The sequence below is a fragment of the Dipteris shenzhenensis genome, chromosome 21 (genome assembly GCF_047967505.1).
Source record: "Dipteris shenzhenensis isolate YYH24624 ecotype China chromosome 21, Dip_SZ_1.0, whole genome shotgun sequence".
In the NCBI taxonomy this organism is placed as follows: Eukaryota; Viridiplantae; Streptophyta; class Polypodiopsida; order Gleicheniales; family Dipteridaceae; genus Dipteris; species Dipteris shenzhenensis.
In genome coordinates, this window is record NC_141616.1 from 21080082 (window position 1) to 21094333 (window position 14252).

At 40.9% G+C, this 14252-nt stretch overlaps 1 pseudogene; it reads left to right on the forward strand.

Moving 5' to 3' along the window:
* Positions 1 to 3321: 3321 nt before the first annotated feature.
* Positions 3322 to 4890, forward strand: LOC147888618 (phospholipase A1-Igamma1, chloroplastic pseudogene; annotated as a pseudogene).
* Positions 4891 to 14252: the final 9362 nt, after the last annotated feature.

Consider the following 14252-nt stretch of genomic DNA (forward strand, 5'->3'; position numbering starts at 1 on the left):
GAGTCTCTCTCCTCGTGCTCTGTACTCCTATGGACAGTTGATGTTGATTTTGCATTAGGAAAGATTTGGGGTCTCAAAAGGGCCTCCAATTAGTGTTTCCTAATTTCAAGGGATTAGAGAGCGATTTGAGGCATATCAATGAGGGTGCTCTCAGATGTGGGATTTAATTGTCGTGTTGAAGTTGACAAAAGCATTTAAGGGTGTGGAGATCTCTAACCCAGAGTTTGGACCCATGATCTTTACTCCCAACCCTTGATCTAATCTCCAATCCAATGGATACATTCAAATTTGAGGTAGAGCACTCCCAGCCATTAGATCAAGGGGCTGATCTAAGGGATGCCATCAAAGGATAGAAGGATCAAATATCCACCCTTGATCAAGACAAAGATCTAATGGATGAGATGAGAGGAAAAAATGCTTCAATATGGGCCATAGATTTGCTAGTAGATCTAATGGAGGAGATGTGTGCAAATGGCGCTTCAATCTAGGCTCTAGATTTGCAAGTGGATCAAGGGATGACATGAGGGGAAAAGGCACTTCAATCCAGGCCCTTGATTTTGAAAGTGGACAATGGCACATATTTAGGCGCCTCCATCTCAACCATTGATCTTGGACTTGAATTAAGGGCCCATATTGAAAGGCACCTTTCCCCTCTTATTGAGGCCTCCCCGAAGTTAAATCTCGCCTTTTGGAGCCCACCAAAGTGCATCCACCATCCACCAAAGGCACCCTAGACCTTTGATCTATACATCATCCATCTCCATCCAAAGGCTAAGGTGGCCCAATTTCAACATAAAGGTACCCATGTTAGTTGAGTCAATGCTACGGGGCCCTTTGCCCATGGGGTATAGGTTCATTTCTAATTAACTTAATCCATTCCTTATGAGGCCCTTTTGAGACCCCAAATCTCCCCTAATGCTTGCCTCCCTTAGGAACCCATTTTCGCTCTAAGACTGCTGGTCCAACTCTCATGGTTGGATTTAGCCAACCCCTTTCAACAAAGGTATTCTTTCTTCCTGGCCATATATTAGTCTCTACTTTCCAAGCATGTATCAAACATTAGTGAGACATTAGCTAAGTCATCAATTAGCTTATTAGCTTCCTAGATCCTCTCTGTAGTCCACACTCCAGTCTTCAAGCACCTAACCAAACTGCGCCACTTGTCTATGGTTACTCGAAGCTATTTCTTGTAGTAGCCCACAACACCTAGCAACTACTTCAATTTGTATGATGGTCAGTAGGACTGTGCACTCAATCCTAAGCTTACTAAACACAATCCACTCAATTCCTATAACTACTAGTAGGATTTCTAAATATTGATGGTTTGTTTGGCTCACTACCCTTTGGTTGATTTTATGGGTGCTTGGTCTCTTCTACTTGTGAACGCTTAACCCAACGAATGCATTGCTCAGATGAAGATGCTAGCTCTTGCAGTTCTTGGTGAGCTGTGCATGAGAATGTACATGGGTGTGATGCAAATAGATGTCAATGAAAATAACTTAGAGATATGGGTTTTTATTGAAGGAAAACTATATGGTGATGGGGAATTGAGTGTACAAACTAAACAAAGAACAATATAGACAGAATGGATTCAATTGCAAAACACACTTGTATTGTATTAACAAAGACTCTATTTACAATGAAGCTACGTTGGCTTGAACTAAACACTTAGCTATGCAAGAACCTAACCTAGCAAGCCAAAGAGAGGTCACATAACTTGTGAACAATAACAACCTCAACCACCACCTGGTCTACGGTTACAATTCTTTCTCCGAAGTAGAATTACTATAAGATGTACTTCTATGCTTAACACTCAGTGGTTCACTGCACCATTGCCCTTAGCTTTAGGGGGACTCCTCCTCGGGCTTGGAGTCACCGCTTTAGCTTCAGTGAGGTTGTCCACCCACCAATCGGTGAAGTTAAAGCCAATGATGTACCTCCATGTTCACCAACCACAAGGGTGCCACCTGCTCTTGCCTACGTTGGTGAGTTCTCTGCAAATTCCACTTGTGTTGGTCCTGACCCAAGGGCCAACAGATTCCCATAGATATCATTTTCTCCTTCTCCTTAGGATGCTATCTAATTGAGATTAGTCTTAAAACTAATGAAAATTTTAAAAACATTTGATGAGCAAAAGAAACAAATGTTTAAGTAAATAAGGATTATGACTTTTAAAAGTTGAAAAGATCGAATGTGATTTTTAGTGTTCTATTTAGAGATAGTATGAATTTGGGATGTTCTTGTAGAGATAGTATGAATTTAGAGGTATTTTTAGGTTTACTATTTAGATAAGATACATTTTATAAACATGATTATATGTAAATGTGGCGATATTGTAAAATTTTAAAATTTTCAATTGTACATATGTAAATTTCTCAGTGCTTTTTCTTTTGTATCCGAAAGAACTTTGTCCTTAATGCTCACAAGGTCCTTATGGATCTTGTACCTTTTTTGCATAACGTAGAATATAATATTTAACATTCAAAGTAATCTTATAGAAGTTGTAATATCACATACATCTATCTTACAAATGATTCATTTACAATCCACATCATCGTTCCAACTTGTGCTTAGGAGGAGTTCAAACATCATATGATGTGAATGAGACAAAATAATGTTCGTTGATACGATATCTTTCACCATCATAGCAGCTGTTGCGACATTGTTCCAATTACGTAAAAAACCATTTGTATTGGATACTCACAATGGCTAAATCTCTTGGAATGGTGAGAATGCATATGTGTTTTGTATGTACAATATGTGTATTTTTCACACTTTAATACTTTTGACCTTAGATATAACATGCTATACACTTTATGTCCCACGTTGATACTCTTCATGAGGACAAGTAACTTTGATGAGCGTGGTCTCCCTTTGTTGTTTGTGATGAACACATGTTTTTGAGTTAACATATTCTCTAAGATCTGGATTCCGATGGGTTAAAAAATCCAACAAAATAGCTATCATTCAAGGAGAAGGTCCACTCTAAAGGATATATTTGAATTCAAACAAAAGGTCCACTCTAAAGGATACATTTGAATTCAAGTAATCAATTTCATAGCAATCACATAAGGCCTCCAAATTTTATAACAAGCTTATAAGGCGCGCTGAAATTGACTCATGTTAGTTGTTACTTTTGACTCTTTCACCTGTAACACATAAGACATGACGCATCCCTCTCTCCTAGTGCTAGCCCTAGTTCCTATGAGTCTCGTGTATGACAACGTGCGATCCATGTCTATGCTAGACGTTAAAGACCTGATGTGAAAGTAAGTCAAGTCATCATCCGAAGGATTATGATTGTAATAACTATGATCACGCATGAGTCATCCCTGTTACTGTTCACCAGCGTGGAAATTACTTGGTCAATGTAGTAACACGATCTCCTGCATGCATTCGGCACTATATAACAAGAGCTTCCTCACAGCAATATATCACAGAAGTTCTTGTACTCTCGCTCAGTTATATGCCCATTGCCCAGAATATCTTTCAATACTAGAACGAATTCATCCTCACTTGTTGGGCTCCAGACCGGTTCCTAGGCCTGTTTCTCCTCGCACATCGACGGAGCCTTGCCCTGTTCAAGACGTTTCTGAGCATATGGAATCATCCGCCAAGACAAATAATATTGCTCTCACATGGAAGGACATTCAAGGAGCGTCCCACTGGGCAGGCTTGCTGGACCCCATGGACGAGAGCTTGAGAGCAGAAATTATAAGATATGGAGAGTTCACCCAAGTTTGTTACGATAGCTTCGACTCTGATCCACGGTCCAAATACTGCGGAAGCTGCAAGTTCAACAAGGAAAAACTATTCAAGGCAGTGGGTATGACGGACTGTGGTTACGAGGTGACAAAATACCTGTACGCCACATCACAGTTCCCAATCCTGGGAGTCATGAGTTTCCCTATCTCGGAAGAAAAATGGAGCAACCAGTCCAATTGGATTGGCTATGTAGCGGTGTGCACATCTCCGGCTGAAATCGAGAGGCTAGGAAGGCGCGACATTCTGGTGTGCTGGAGAGGCACAGAAACTTCTGCGGAATGGGCACAAGACCTCCGAGATGTTCTAGTGACTGCAGACTTACGTAGTGGACCTGCGAAGAAGAGCATCTCCGATGCTGTCAAAGTCGAACAGGGCTTTCTCAGCGTTTACACCTCCAGGATCGAGGGATCCACGTTCAACCATTCCAGCTCTCGGGAGCAGCTTCTGCCAGAGCTAACAAGGCTCCTCGACCTCTACAAAGGTGAGGAACTGAGCATCACCATCACAGGTCACAGTCTAGGAGGCGCTTTGGCTACCATAACCGCATACGATCTCGGACAAGCGGGCATCAACCGCTCGACCGATTCTGATGATGCTGCTGGCAAAGTCATACCGATAACTGCCTTCACGTTCGGCTGTCCTCGAGTCGGGAATTGGGCATTTAGACTCGAGTGCAAAGAGCAGCACATCAACATCCTGCGCGTCGTAAATAAAAACGATATTGTACCCAAAGTCCCGGGTTTCATCGGTAACGAAAGGGGGGGAATAATAAGCCGAGTCTTTGAATGTCTGCCATGGACGTATTTTCACGTGGGGGAGGAGGTTTCTATAAACAACAAGCACTCGCCATTCCTGAGGCGCACAAGGGACCTTAGTTATGTACATAGTCTGGAGACGTATTTGCATCTTGTGGACGGCTACAAAGGTCCGAAAAGCCATGATTTCATTCCTCACGGTAGAGATCCTGCTCTGGTAAACAAACATACTGGACTACTGGTGGACCAGCAGCTTATTCCGTCGTACTGGTGGCAAGAGGAGAACAAGGGGCTGCTGAAGAACGACCAAGGTGTGTGGGTTCAAGCAGAAAGGGACGAAGAGGACAAGCCTCGCAACTGCATTTCTTAGAGCAACTAAAGCCCAAATTGATTACACATGGTCCTTAAGGCACTCGCCATGGAAAGGTTCGAGTTCATTGTTGTGGGCTTCTTTTGCTTCTTTCCTTTGTTTTGGTGTGTAATATTTTTAGTCAAGCCCTTCGAAATAAAAAGGAAATTATGAACTTGTGCCTATGATCAACAGCATTCCTAGTTGACTTAATACCATGGTGAATCTTGGCCATCAAAAGCAATCAATAACAATTCAATGTATGTAAAAAAAACCAAAACAAGGTGGTTATAGTGCAAATTTGTCACACTAAAGATCTCTTCTCCTTATCTTGTGTGTATGAAATCTATTATATGCCAATAAAAATGTATGAATGCAATTAATTAAAATTCAATATGTGTGTCCATGTAATGAGATCAATGTGATGGTGACATATGCTAGGCAAAAGTGAATAAGATGTTGCATAGGGGCATGGGAAAAAGAAAATTTACGTTTTTTGATAAAAAAGCTAGGTGGTGTTTTTTTTTTTAATAAACAGCCGGCTTGTATTATCTCGAGTGGCTTCAGCAAGTTACCACGCGGTGCAACGACACACCGTGCGGTAACTAAATGACAATATCACACGATATTGTTGCATACCATGCAATATAATATCTACCGCATGGTAGGGTTTAGATACCACACGGGTTTACGTTAACTATCGCACGGTATGGTCAATCTAACATGAAGTACAATTTCTTGTATATACTATGCACCCACCTCGTGCTGTTTGCATTCTCGAGATTCCAGGTCTATTTGGAGTCTCGAAAAAATAAAGAAGGACAAGCAAAAAGGATAAACAAGGCATCCAAACAAATTTGTAAGTTTTTGTATCCTTTGAAAAAGTATCCAGTGTCGGTCATGGGCTCGCTCAGGCTACGTGATATCTACCCACACTAGGATGCCAAATGGATAAATGCAAAGCTCTTGGTTTACAGTTTATCATTTGAGATTTGCAGTTTATCATTTGAGATTTGAAAGGATTGTTTTCATAAAGAAAAGTTATTTTTTTTGTAAGAAATATGAAGTTACTTTCATGAAAAAGTAAAAAAGAAGGATGTATTTAGTATGTATCAACTATAGAGTTTTTAAAAATTAGTGAAAAAAGAATATGTTTTTGGTAGCCACAAACTATATAGTTTTTAGTATTCATAAACTTGTTGTAAAAAAATCATTTGTTTAGTAGTCATAAGCTATATGGTTTTTAAAAATAGTAAAAAAGATAGATGTTTTTGAATGAAAGTATTTACATGCTAGTGTGGAGCCCGTGTATGCTAACTTGTAACTACTTGCATATGGATACAAAATATCTATATCACATGTGCCAGTGGGGGTCAGTGTATGCTGTTCGTACATGGATGCAGAATATTAGATAATATATTTTAGATTATAGTTATCTATTAGGAAAAGAGAAATACTTGACTTTGGCCAGTTGTGGCTCACTTTCACAAGCTGATGATCTGCTAATAACAACCCGTCTGGGATTTCGTTCATGTTTTCACGTTTGCATTAATGGGTTATCAACATTCATTGATTATGCTTTAAAGTAGCGTGAAAACACCGTGATCATGTTGTTTACTTGGAAAAAATAATCGAAAAACCAGATAAAACCACCGCCGGTAGTACTCATATAACCAACGATAATAAGCACATTATCGACGATAATATTAATTCTATCGAAGGTTAATATTACTGTCGGTATTTAAACCAACGGTAATACTATATTATTGACGATATTAGCTATATTACTGATGGTATTATGGGTTGCAAATTCACAGTTTTCCGCACAACCCGGTGCTATATATTGGTGGAAATGGCAATAGAGGCTCGTCATTCGATCTAATTGTGGTTCATATCCTGATAAACCTTGTGGTAAGTTAGGAAAGAAAGTGAACCATGATTTGGATCTGAATAGTAGTAAGGCTAAGTCAAGGAGGGTGAGTCAGCATTCATTATACTTGTGGGTGTGGTTTACTCCTCTGATTCCTTGCATCTTGGAGAATTGTAGACCACGAACATGAGGGCTAGCAGATGCGAGTGTTTGTTGTGTGTTCTTGAGGGTGGTCTATACTCTAACTCCTTGCATTTTGGGGAAAAATGTAACTCACATGGTCTAGAATGGGACTTTGTCATTAATGTTCGTGACTACATTAAGTGGAAATGCAAGCATTGTGGAATACAAAAATCTGGGAGAGCATCTCGCACAAGGGGTCACCTGCTTAGTGACTCAAGAAAGAGTATTCAGCATTGTGCAGCCCCAGAAGCTGCTCTAGTAGCTCGCATCTTGACAGAGAACTTGCAATCTTTTGGAAAAATCGAAGAAGATCAATTTGCGAAAGTCAAGGTGTAAGTGGAGTAGAGTCTATAAGCATACACGGTGATGGAAGTACAAGTGTTCTAGGCTCCCATGCTAGAACAACTTATGTGGATACTAGCATGCAAGATAGATCTCCATCTATGGCTCGTGAAGCTAGATCAACAACTGTGACTCCTAACTTTAGACAACCCATGATAGTTGAGAGCATCCGGATTCAAGATTTGGAGAATGCACAGTATGTACTCGGTAGATCAATCTGGGTCAACGTTTGCTTGGGTGTAGCCAATCGTTAAAGTATTTTCAGAGCCATTTTAGGGCTACTATGCGATGCGCTCTTGGGGGAATATTTGAATTTTGCACGGACCCGTGCTCTCATCAGAAATTTTCCCAACATCATGAAGGCGCACTAGCGTAATAATGAGATGAAATCTATTTGTTCAAAACACTGCATAGCTTGACACTTGGCATCTCTGCACTGCTTCGCACAATGCAGTCTCTAGCCTACGCCGCCTGATCACTTATCATCACATAGCATTTTGCTGCAGCTTTGTCACCTGACACTGAGCACGCTGCCTGGTAGGACTCGTAGTGCAGTAAGGCATGCAAGGGAGGCTTTTTCTCGACAGACTATGTGGAGGTAGGGGAGATGAGATCAATGAGTGGTGAAGGGGGTGAAGGTAATGGACAAAACATCACTTGTGGCTACGGTGGATGCAATGCAGCTTGTGGCTGGGGGCATGGGTGCATTGATGCTTGGACGCAATCTATCATTTTGAACACCGCCGTCGCCGCAGCGCAATCTCTAACTTGATTACCTATCATCGTGCAACCTTTTGCCGCATCTTTACCTACACCCCATGCAAATCATAGGTTGGATTGGAGAGACCACCGCGCTAGTTTTTGGCATAATAATGCGATGCAATCTATCATTCTTAGCATTGCCTTAGCACAGTGGCTGGATGACCTATCCTCATCGCCCAAAATTCAAGGTTGTCTCAGAGAGACCACCACATTGGTTCTTGGAGTTATAGCTTCATTACCTATTTTTATGTATTACAGGAGGAGGTCTATGATGACCAGCGCACTGACCGCACTGACAAACAAAAGGAAATATATGAAAGCCACCGCACTAGTTCTTGAAGTTATATATTTGTGTACCAGGAAAAATGTATTACATTGTGCAACCAAGCAAAATGCAATTGATGATATGGCCCTTGAGGGGTCCCCTTTAGAGGCAAGGGCCATATCGACATGCCATTTCTGTCCAGTGGCAAGATATTGTATAATGCACATCGATATGGCCCTTACCCTTAGAGGGGACCCCTGAAGGGCCATATCATCAATTGCATTTTCTAAAAGTTTAATTGTATTTTTCTAGATGTATCTCCATGCAACCACAATGGTGGGATCAATGGAGTTATTTTAGCGCTATTTTGGTCATAAAGCAAGGAAATTATAGTCCTTTCCTAGTATTTAGTCCTTGTTGCAATAAATGTAAATGAGCAAAAAAAGTACAATTTATCGAGTGAAAATTGAGCAAAAGAGATTACAATGTACATCTACGTCCAATAACAGGTTATATAAAAATTATCAACTTATACCAAGCAAAAATTGAAGAGAGGATCTTACATTTATAAAAAATTAGTAATTGTTGAGAGCCTTAAAGGCCAAAAGATTATAGGTAGCAGCCATAACCATTCAAATACAAATATAAAAGTTAACAACAGTGCATACTGAGAGCCTCAAATTGAACAAAAAGAGATTACATAAATCCCTTAGAGACCAAAACATTACAACCGGCGGTGAGCCAAAAGATCATTGAGAGCCCAAAAGATTACATCCAACCATTACTGAGAGCTTCGTCTGAGCAAGAGGGAATTTTTACAACCCAGTTTTCTGCCAGTCTAGCTTAATGGTGCATTAAAAATTTTTAGGGAGCCAAAGGAGGATACGATGGAGAGGCCAAAGACAATGCACATTGCCAGGACTCAGATTACGGAGCCCCCAGCAAGTCGAGAGTACTCTGCTCTGAAAATATTGAGGCCTTCGTCGACATCTAGGGGGAACCCATATAGCACAGCCATAAAGAGGCCCTTTGTGAGCATGTCATCTAAGGTGATGACATTCAAATGTGTGGGGAATCACCTGTGGGAACGAAGGGTCTCCACTAGTGCAAGCATATCTACTCCAGGTGAGTGCAATGCAATCACCTTATATTAGAAGGCAGATATAACTGGGATCATAGAGCATTGAGGGGGGGTGGTAGTAGGCATGCTGAAGATGAGTGGGTGAGCAACAGATGAGCAGGGGAGCAGATGCAATGATGAGAGTTGGGGGAGGGAGCGTGGAGCAAAGTAGAGCAGGGGCAAAAAAGAGCTAGAGGAGGAGTGTGGAGCAAAGTAGTAGAGCATGAGCGGATCAGAGCGATGTAGTAAAATGCCAAATGCCACGGATCTTATATATATTATAAAGTTCAAGCCACCACAGTGGCTGGAGCTCGAGGTTCCATCCATATTAATTGCAGGCCACCGCGGTGGAATCCTCTAGACGGGCTGGTAATCATCAAGAAGATGCCATGTGGTGCCACTTCGATGGTTGGCAATTAACTGCCATCCCGATGGAATCTTAGCCACAACAGACGTGGCTGATGAGAGCCACCACCACCAGGCAGTAATTTCCACAAAGGTAAATCATGAATCTCTAATCACTCATTACCATGTATTGTAGTTCTCTACTAAGCATGCAAGCTCGGTGACTGGTAATTTTTACTACACTCGTAGTGATCATGCATGCTAAAGTGCGGTGGTGGGTGAGTGGTAGCACGATGGAATCATAGCCATGATAGACATGACTAATGACAACCACCATCATTGAGCAGTAATTCCCACAAAAGTAGATCATGAAGCCTAATCACCTCTAATCCCTCATTGCCATGCACTCTGGTACTCTCCTGAGCATGCAAGCCTGGTGACTAGTAATTTACTGCACTCGTAGTAATCATGCATGCAATCTCGGTGGTGGTAACTGGAAGCTGAGTAATTATGGGCCACTGCGATGGCTAGTAATTAATTGCCAGCCCGGTGGGTCTTAGCCACCACCACAGACGTGGCTGGGAATCTTAGATGCCACCACCTCTAATCATTCATTTCCATGTAAGTCAATACTGTCGCCTTGAATTATTCAAAATTCCGGCCAACCACTGTAGTGGCTCTCACCTTGACAGTAGTCGATCTACAACCACTGCCATGGCTCTCACCTTGATAGTGTAGTCAGGCTACAAATTACTATTCCATTTCCTTCATTGCTTCATGTTCTATCCCTCTCGACCATTTCTTTCTCCCTTTCAATCGAACTGCAAACTCAAGCCTCCACTATTCCTTTTCCTTCACTGTTTCATCTTTAGATATCCCTCTTGACCATTTCTATCTCCCTTGTACTCTTCCTGCAACTTCTATCCCCTCTCATAATGGACCTTGCATAGTTCGAGAGCTCCTCACACAATCTTAATTACTCCCCCTTTGCAGCACAGTGCAAGAGCCCCTCATCCCCTGATCTTGAAATCATGACATATAGGAGCTCCTCTCTCGCTCTTCAAAAGCCCAATTTGGATGCTCTCCAAAACTTCACCAGGTTGGTACAGGAGGTGAACATGAAGGAGGGGCAACTAGTTTGTCAAGGTCAGAAGATTACCATCAATGAAAGCATGATTAAAAATGCTCTAGGAATTTCTAGAGGCAGTTTGCAAGCACACTTTTTTGAGAAGCAGTGGAAGAGATAGGATATTCTAGATGTATACCCCATTAACGCTCAGATTAGTAAAGATCATGGAGTCAAGATTTCGAGCTTTCCAATAGACCTCCAAGATGTGCTGAAAAAGACCATTCACTTCTTTCCTAATATGAGAGGAACTTGCAAATTCTCGCAGGTTCAAGCAGCAGTAGAGAAACTGAAAGGATGTGATGTATCTTTCTCAAGGGCGATCTCCAAGAGCGTGTTGACCAACCTGAAGAATTGCATGGATGGCAAATCGCAATTATCATCTCAGTCCATTGTAGTTGCAATGCACCTAATGGCATCTACCCTCAAAGGGATTTTTGAGCAATATGATAAGCAGATGTCTCATAAGATCTACAAGAGAAAGCCATCGATGCGGCAAAGGCATCACAACTTGAGAAAAGTCTCAAGAAAGGTGCAGAAGCCAAGGTAGAGGAGGCACAAGCGAGGGCCTTGCAAGCACAAGCGCAAGTTGAGGCTGCTACAAAATTGGTTGACATGGAAAGGCATAGAAGAGAAGAAGTATGGAAGCGCATGAAGGAGCTCTGAGATAGGCTCAAAGAAGTGAGAAATGACGGGGACATGGTAGACAAGGAGCTAGAAAAGACGCAAAAGGATCTTGATGGTCCACTCCTAAGGACAAGTTGAACTAAAGCATGCCATTAAAAATAGTTAATTTCATAACAAACATATAGATATGCCAAATTGACTCACGTGAGTTGTTGCTTTTGTCTCGTTCACATGGTTTGCCACATAAAACATGACACATACCTCATGTCACTACTCCTATCCCTAGCTCCTACGAGTGTATTGTGTGATAATATATAAGGCTTGGTATAATTGATTAATGTGAGGTGTTGCTTTCAACCATGTTTAACAAATACGACACAAGAAACATACTCCTAATTGACTAATGTTAATTGTTTCTTGTAACATGGTTACCAAATAAGACTTGGTAGACCCTACTCCTAGCCCTAGCTCTTATGAGTGTCATGTGTGACAATATGTGCATTTTTCCCAAGGCTATTCTAGACATTGAAGGCTTCATGTGAAAGAAAATGTGAAAGTACAATATATATCCACTATGAAGGATTATGATGACTACATCTAGGCCTAGAATTTTTGGTGGCCCTAAATTTAGATTAACATGCAATGATCCTACAAGCCATTGATTACTATTCACCAAGGTGAAATTGCTTGTGTCAATTTAGTACGTTGTAACACGATTCATTCGAGCACAATATAACCAAATCTTTCCTACAAGACATCTTTCTTATAGTAGGATGTAACCAAATTGCTTGGTCAATGTAGTACACTGTAAGACGATGCAGTCGAGCACCATATAACCAAATCTTTCTTACAGGACATCCTGAGCATATCCTAGAAGTTCATGTACTCTCGCTCAATTATAAGGATATATTCCCGATATCTTTCAATAACAAAACACATCAAACCTCACTTGTTGCCTCCATACTCGCTTGTATAGCCTATTTCTTCTTATGTGTCAATGAGGCCATCCCTGTTCAAGATTTTGTTGAGTATATGTAATATTTGAGAAGCTATGACAATTGAATAATAACATTTCTCTCACATCGAAGGAGATACAAGGACCCTCCTGCTGGGCAGGCTTGCTTGATCCTGTGGATCAGAGCTTCAAGCAGAAATCAAAATACTATAGAAGCTAGGCAGATTGAAACATTTCTTGCCCAATGAAAAAGGGGCAACAACAATTATGTGGAAGTTGCTATTCTAGTATGAAGGACTAGGGTAGTGACAAATACTAGTATGCCACATCTTAGTTCTCAAACTTGGGAGAAGAGCCATGGATTTCTGCATCTCAGAAGACAAATTGAACCATCAATCCAATTGGATTGACTATGTATCTATGAGCCTCTATCCTATTGAAATCCAGTTGTGCACAAAAAACTAATTCCCTAAAATTGGAATGTGCAAAAGATGTTGAGTTGTTTCAATGACACTGCATGCTTACAAACTAAAACTATTGTCTTCAAATTCACAATTCAAATTTGAAGAAAGTTAAAGAAAGATCCTCCAATTCATGTGCTGGAATAGGATGCAAAATATCATGAGAAGCTAAATAATCAAGTCAAATAAAGCTCTTGTTGAGTATTTTAAATGAAAAGATCAAGATTTTTGGGGGGATGAATGGAATCCCAGCCTTGTAGATTTGATAACATGGATTGTATCACAAAACCCCTTGTGTTAAATAATGAGTCCTTGAGATAATAAGGAAATCATTCATATTATAGGGGATTATTGGCTCACCAACACATTAGATTCTTCAAATCATTATAATGTTAACCAATAGAAGATTTGGATGGCATAACATGGATTGTATTAAGAAAAATCTTGGGTTAAATAATGGTGTCCTTGAAATGATCATGGAATTCATTCAAATTGTAGCAAATAATTGGCCAAGCAACATAGGCTCCTCAAATCATTAGAGGTATTAATTAGAGAAAACCTTGGATAAGGATCTGAAGGAGTATAGGGACCAATCCCAAAAGTTCGATAGTCAGAGGAGGGCTGCAAGGAAACGGCTGGACACTGTAGGTGCTTCGCACCTTGATAGTGGCGGACGGTTGGCATTCGAGGCATGGGTGGTAAGTCTACTTCTTCTCATTTAATTTATTATTCTATTTGTTTTATTACATATTTGATGCACTTTATCTAACTCTCATAATTTGGGCCCACAACAAGCTGCAATGGGTTGCCTTCCCACAGACAAAGAGATGAGACGCACATTCCACATAGGAGCGAAGCCATGATTTATTGAGATGGAGGTGCAGGGAGTAACAGTCCACTGGGCTGAGGTGGCTGCTCGCTCAGTATAAGTCTACTCCAACTTGTGTAATCTCACTTTTTAAATTGTGTTATTCTTTAAGTTCCAATTTAATTTCCAATTAATATGGTTTCACTCTTAGGGTGCAAGCTCGAACGTGCCATCAGTGGAGGTAAGTGATGATGATGAGCAGGTAGGTCTCAAGGGATTTGTCTTACACGGCTTTGATGAGGGCTAGGGATCATACATAGCTCACGAGGGCCAGGGATTAGGCCAGCGCAACGAGATGACGAGGACGACGATTCAGATGAGTAGTAGTAGTAGTAGTTTGTATATATTTCGGCATGCATATACTTTTGTATGTCGGCTTGTTTGGGCGATTTTGTATCACCCTTTTCGAAAGGGAAATTTTGTAACAAACAAGGTTGTATATACTTCGGCATGTATATG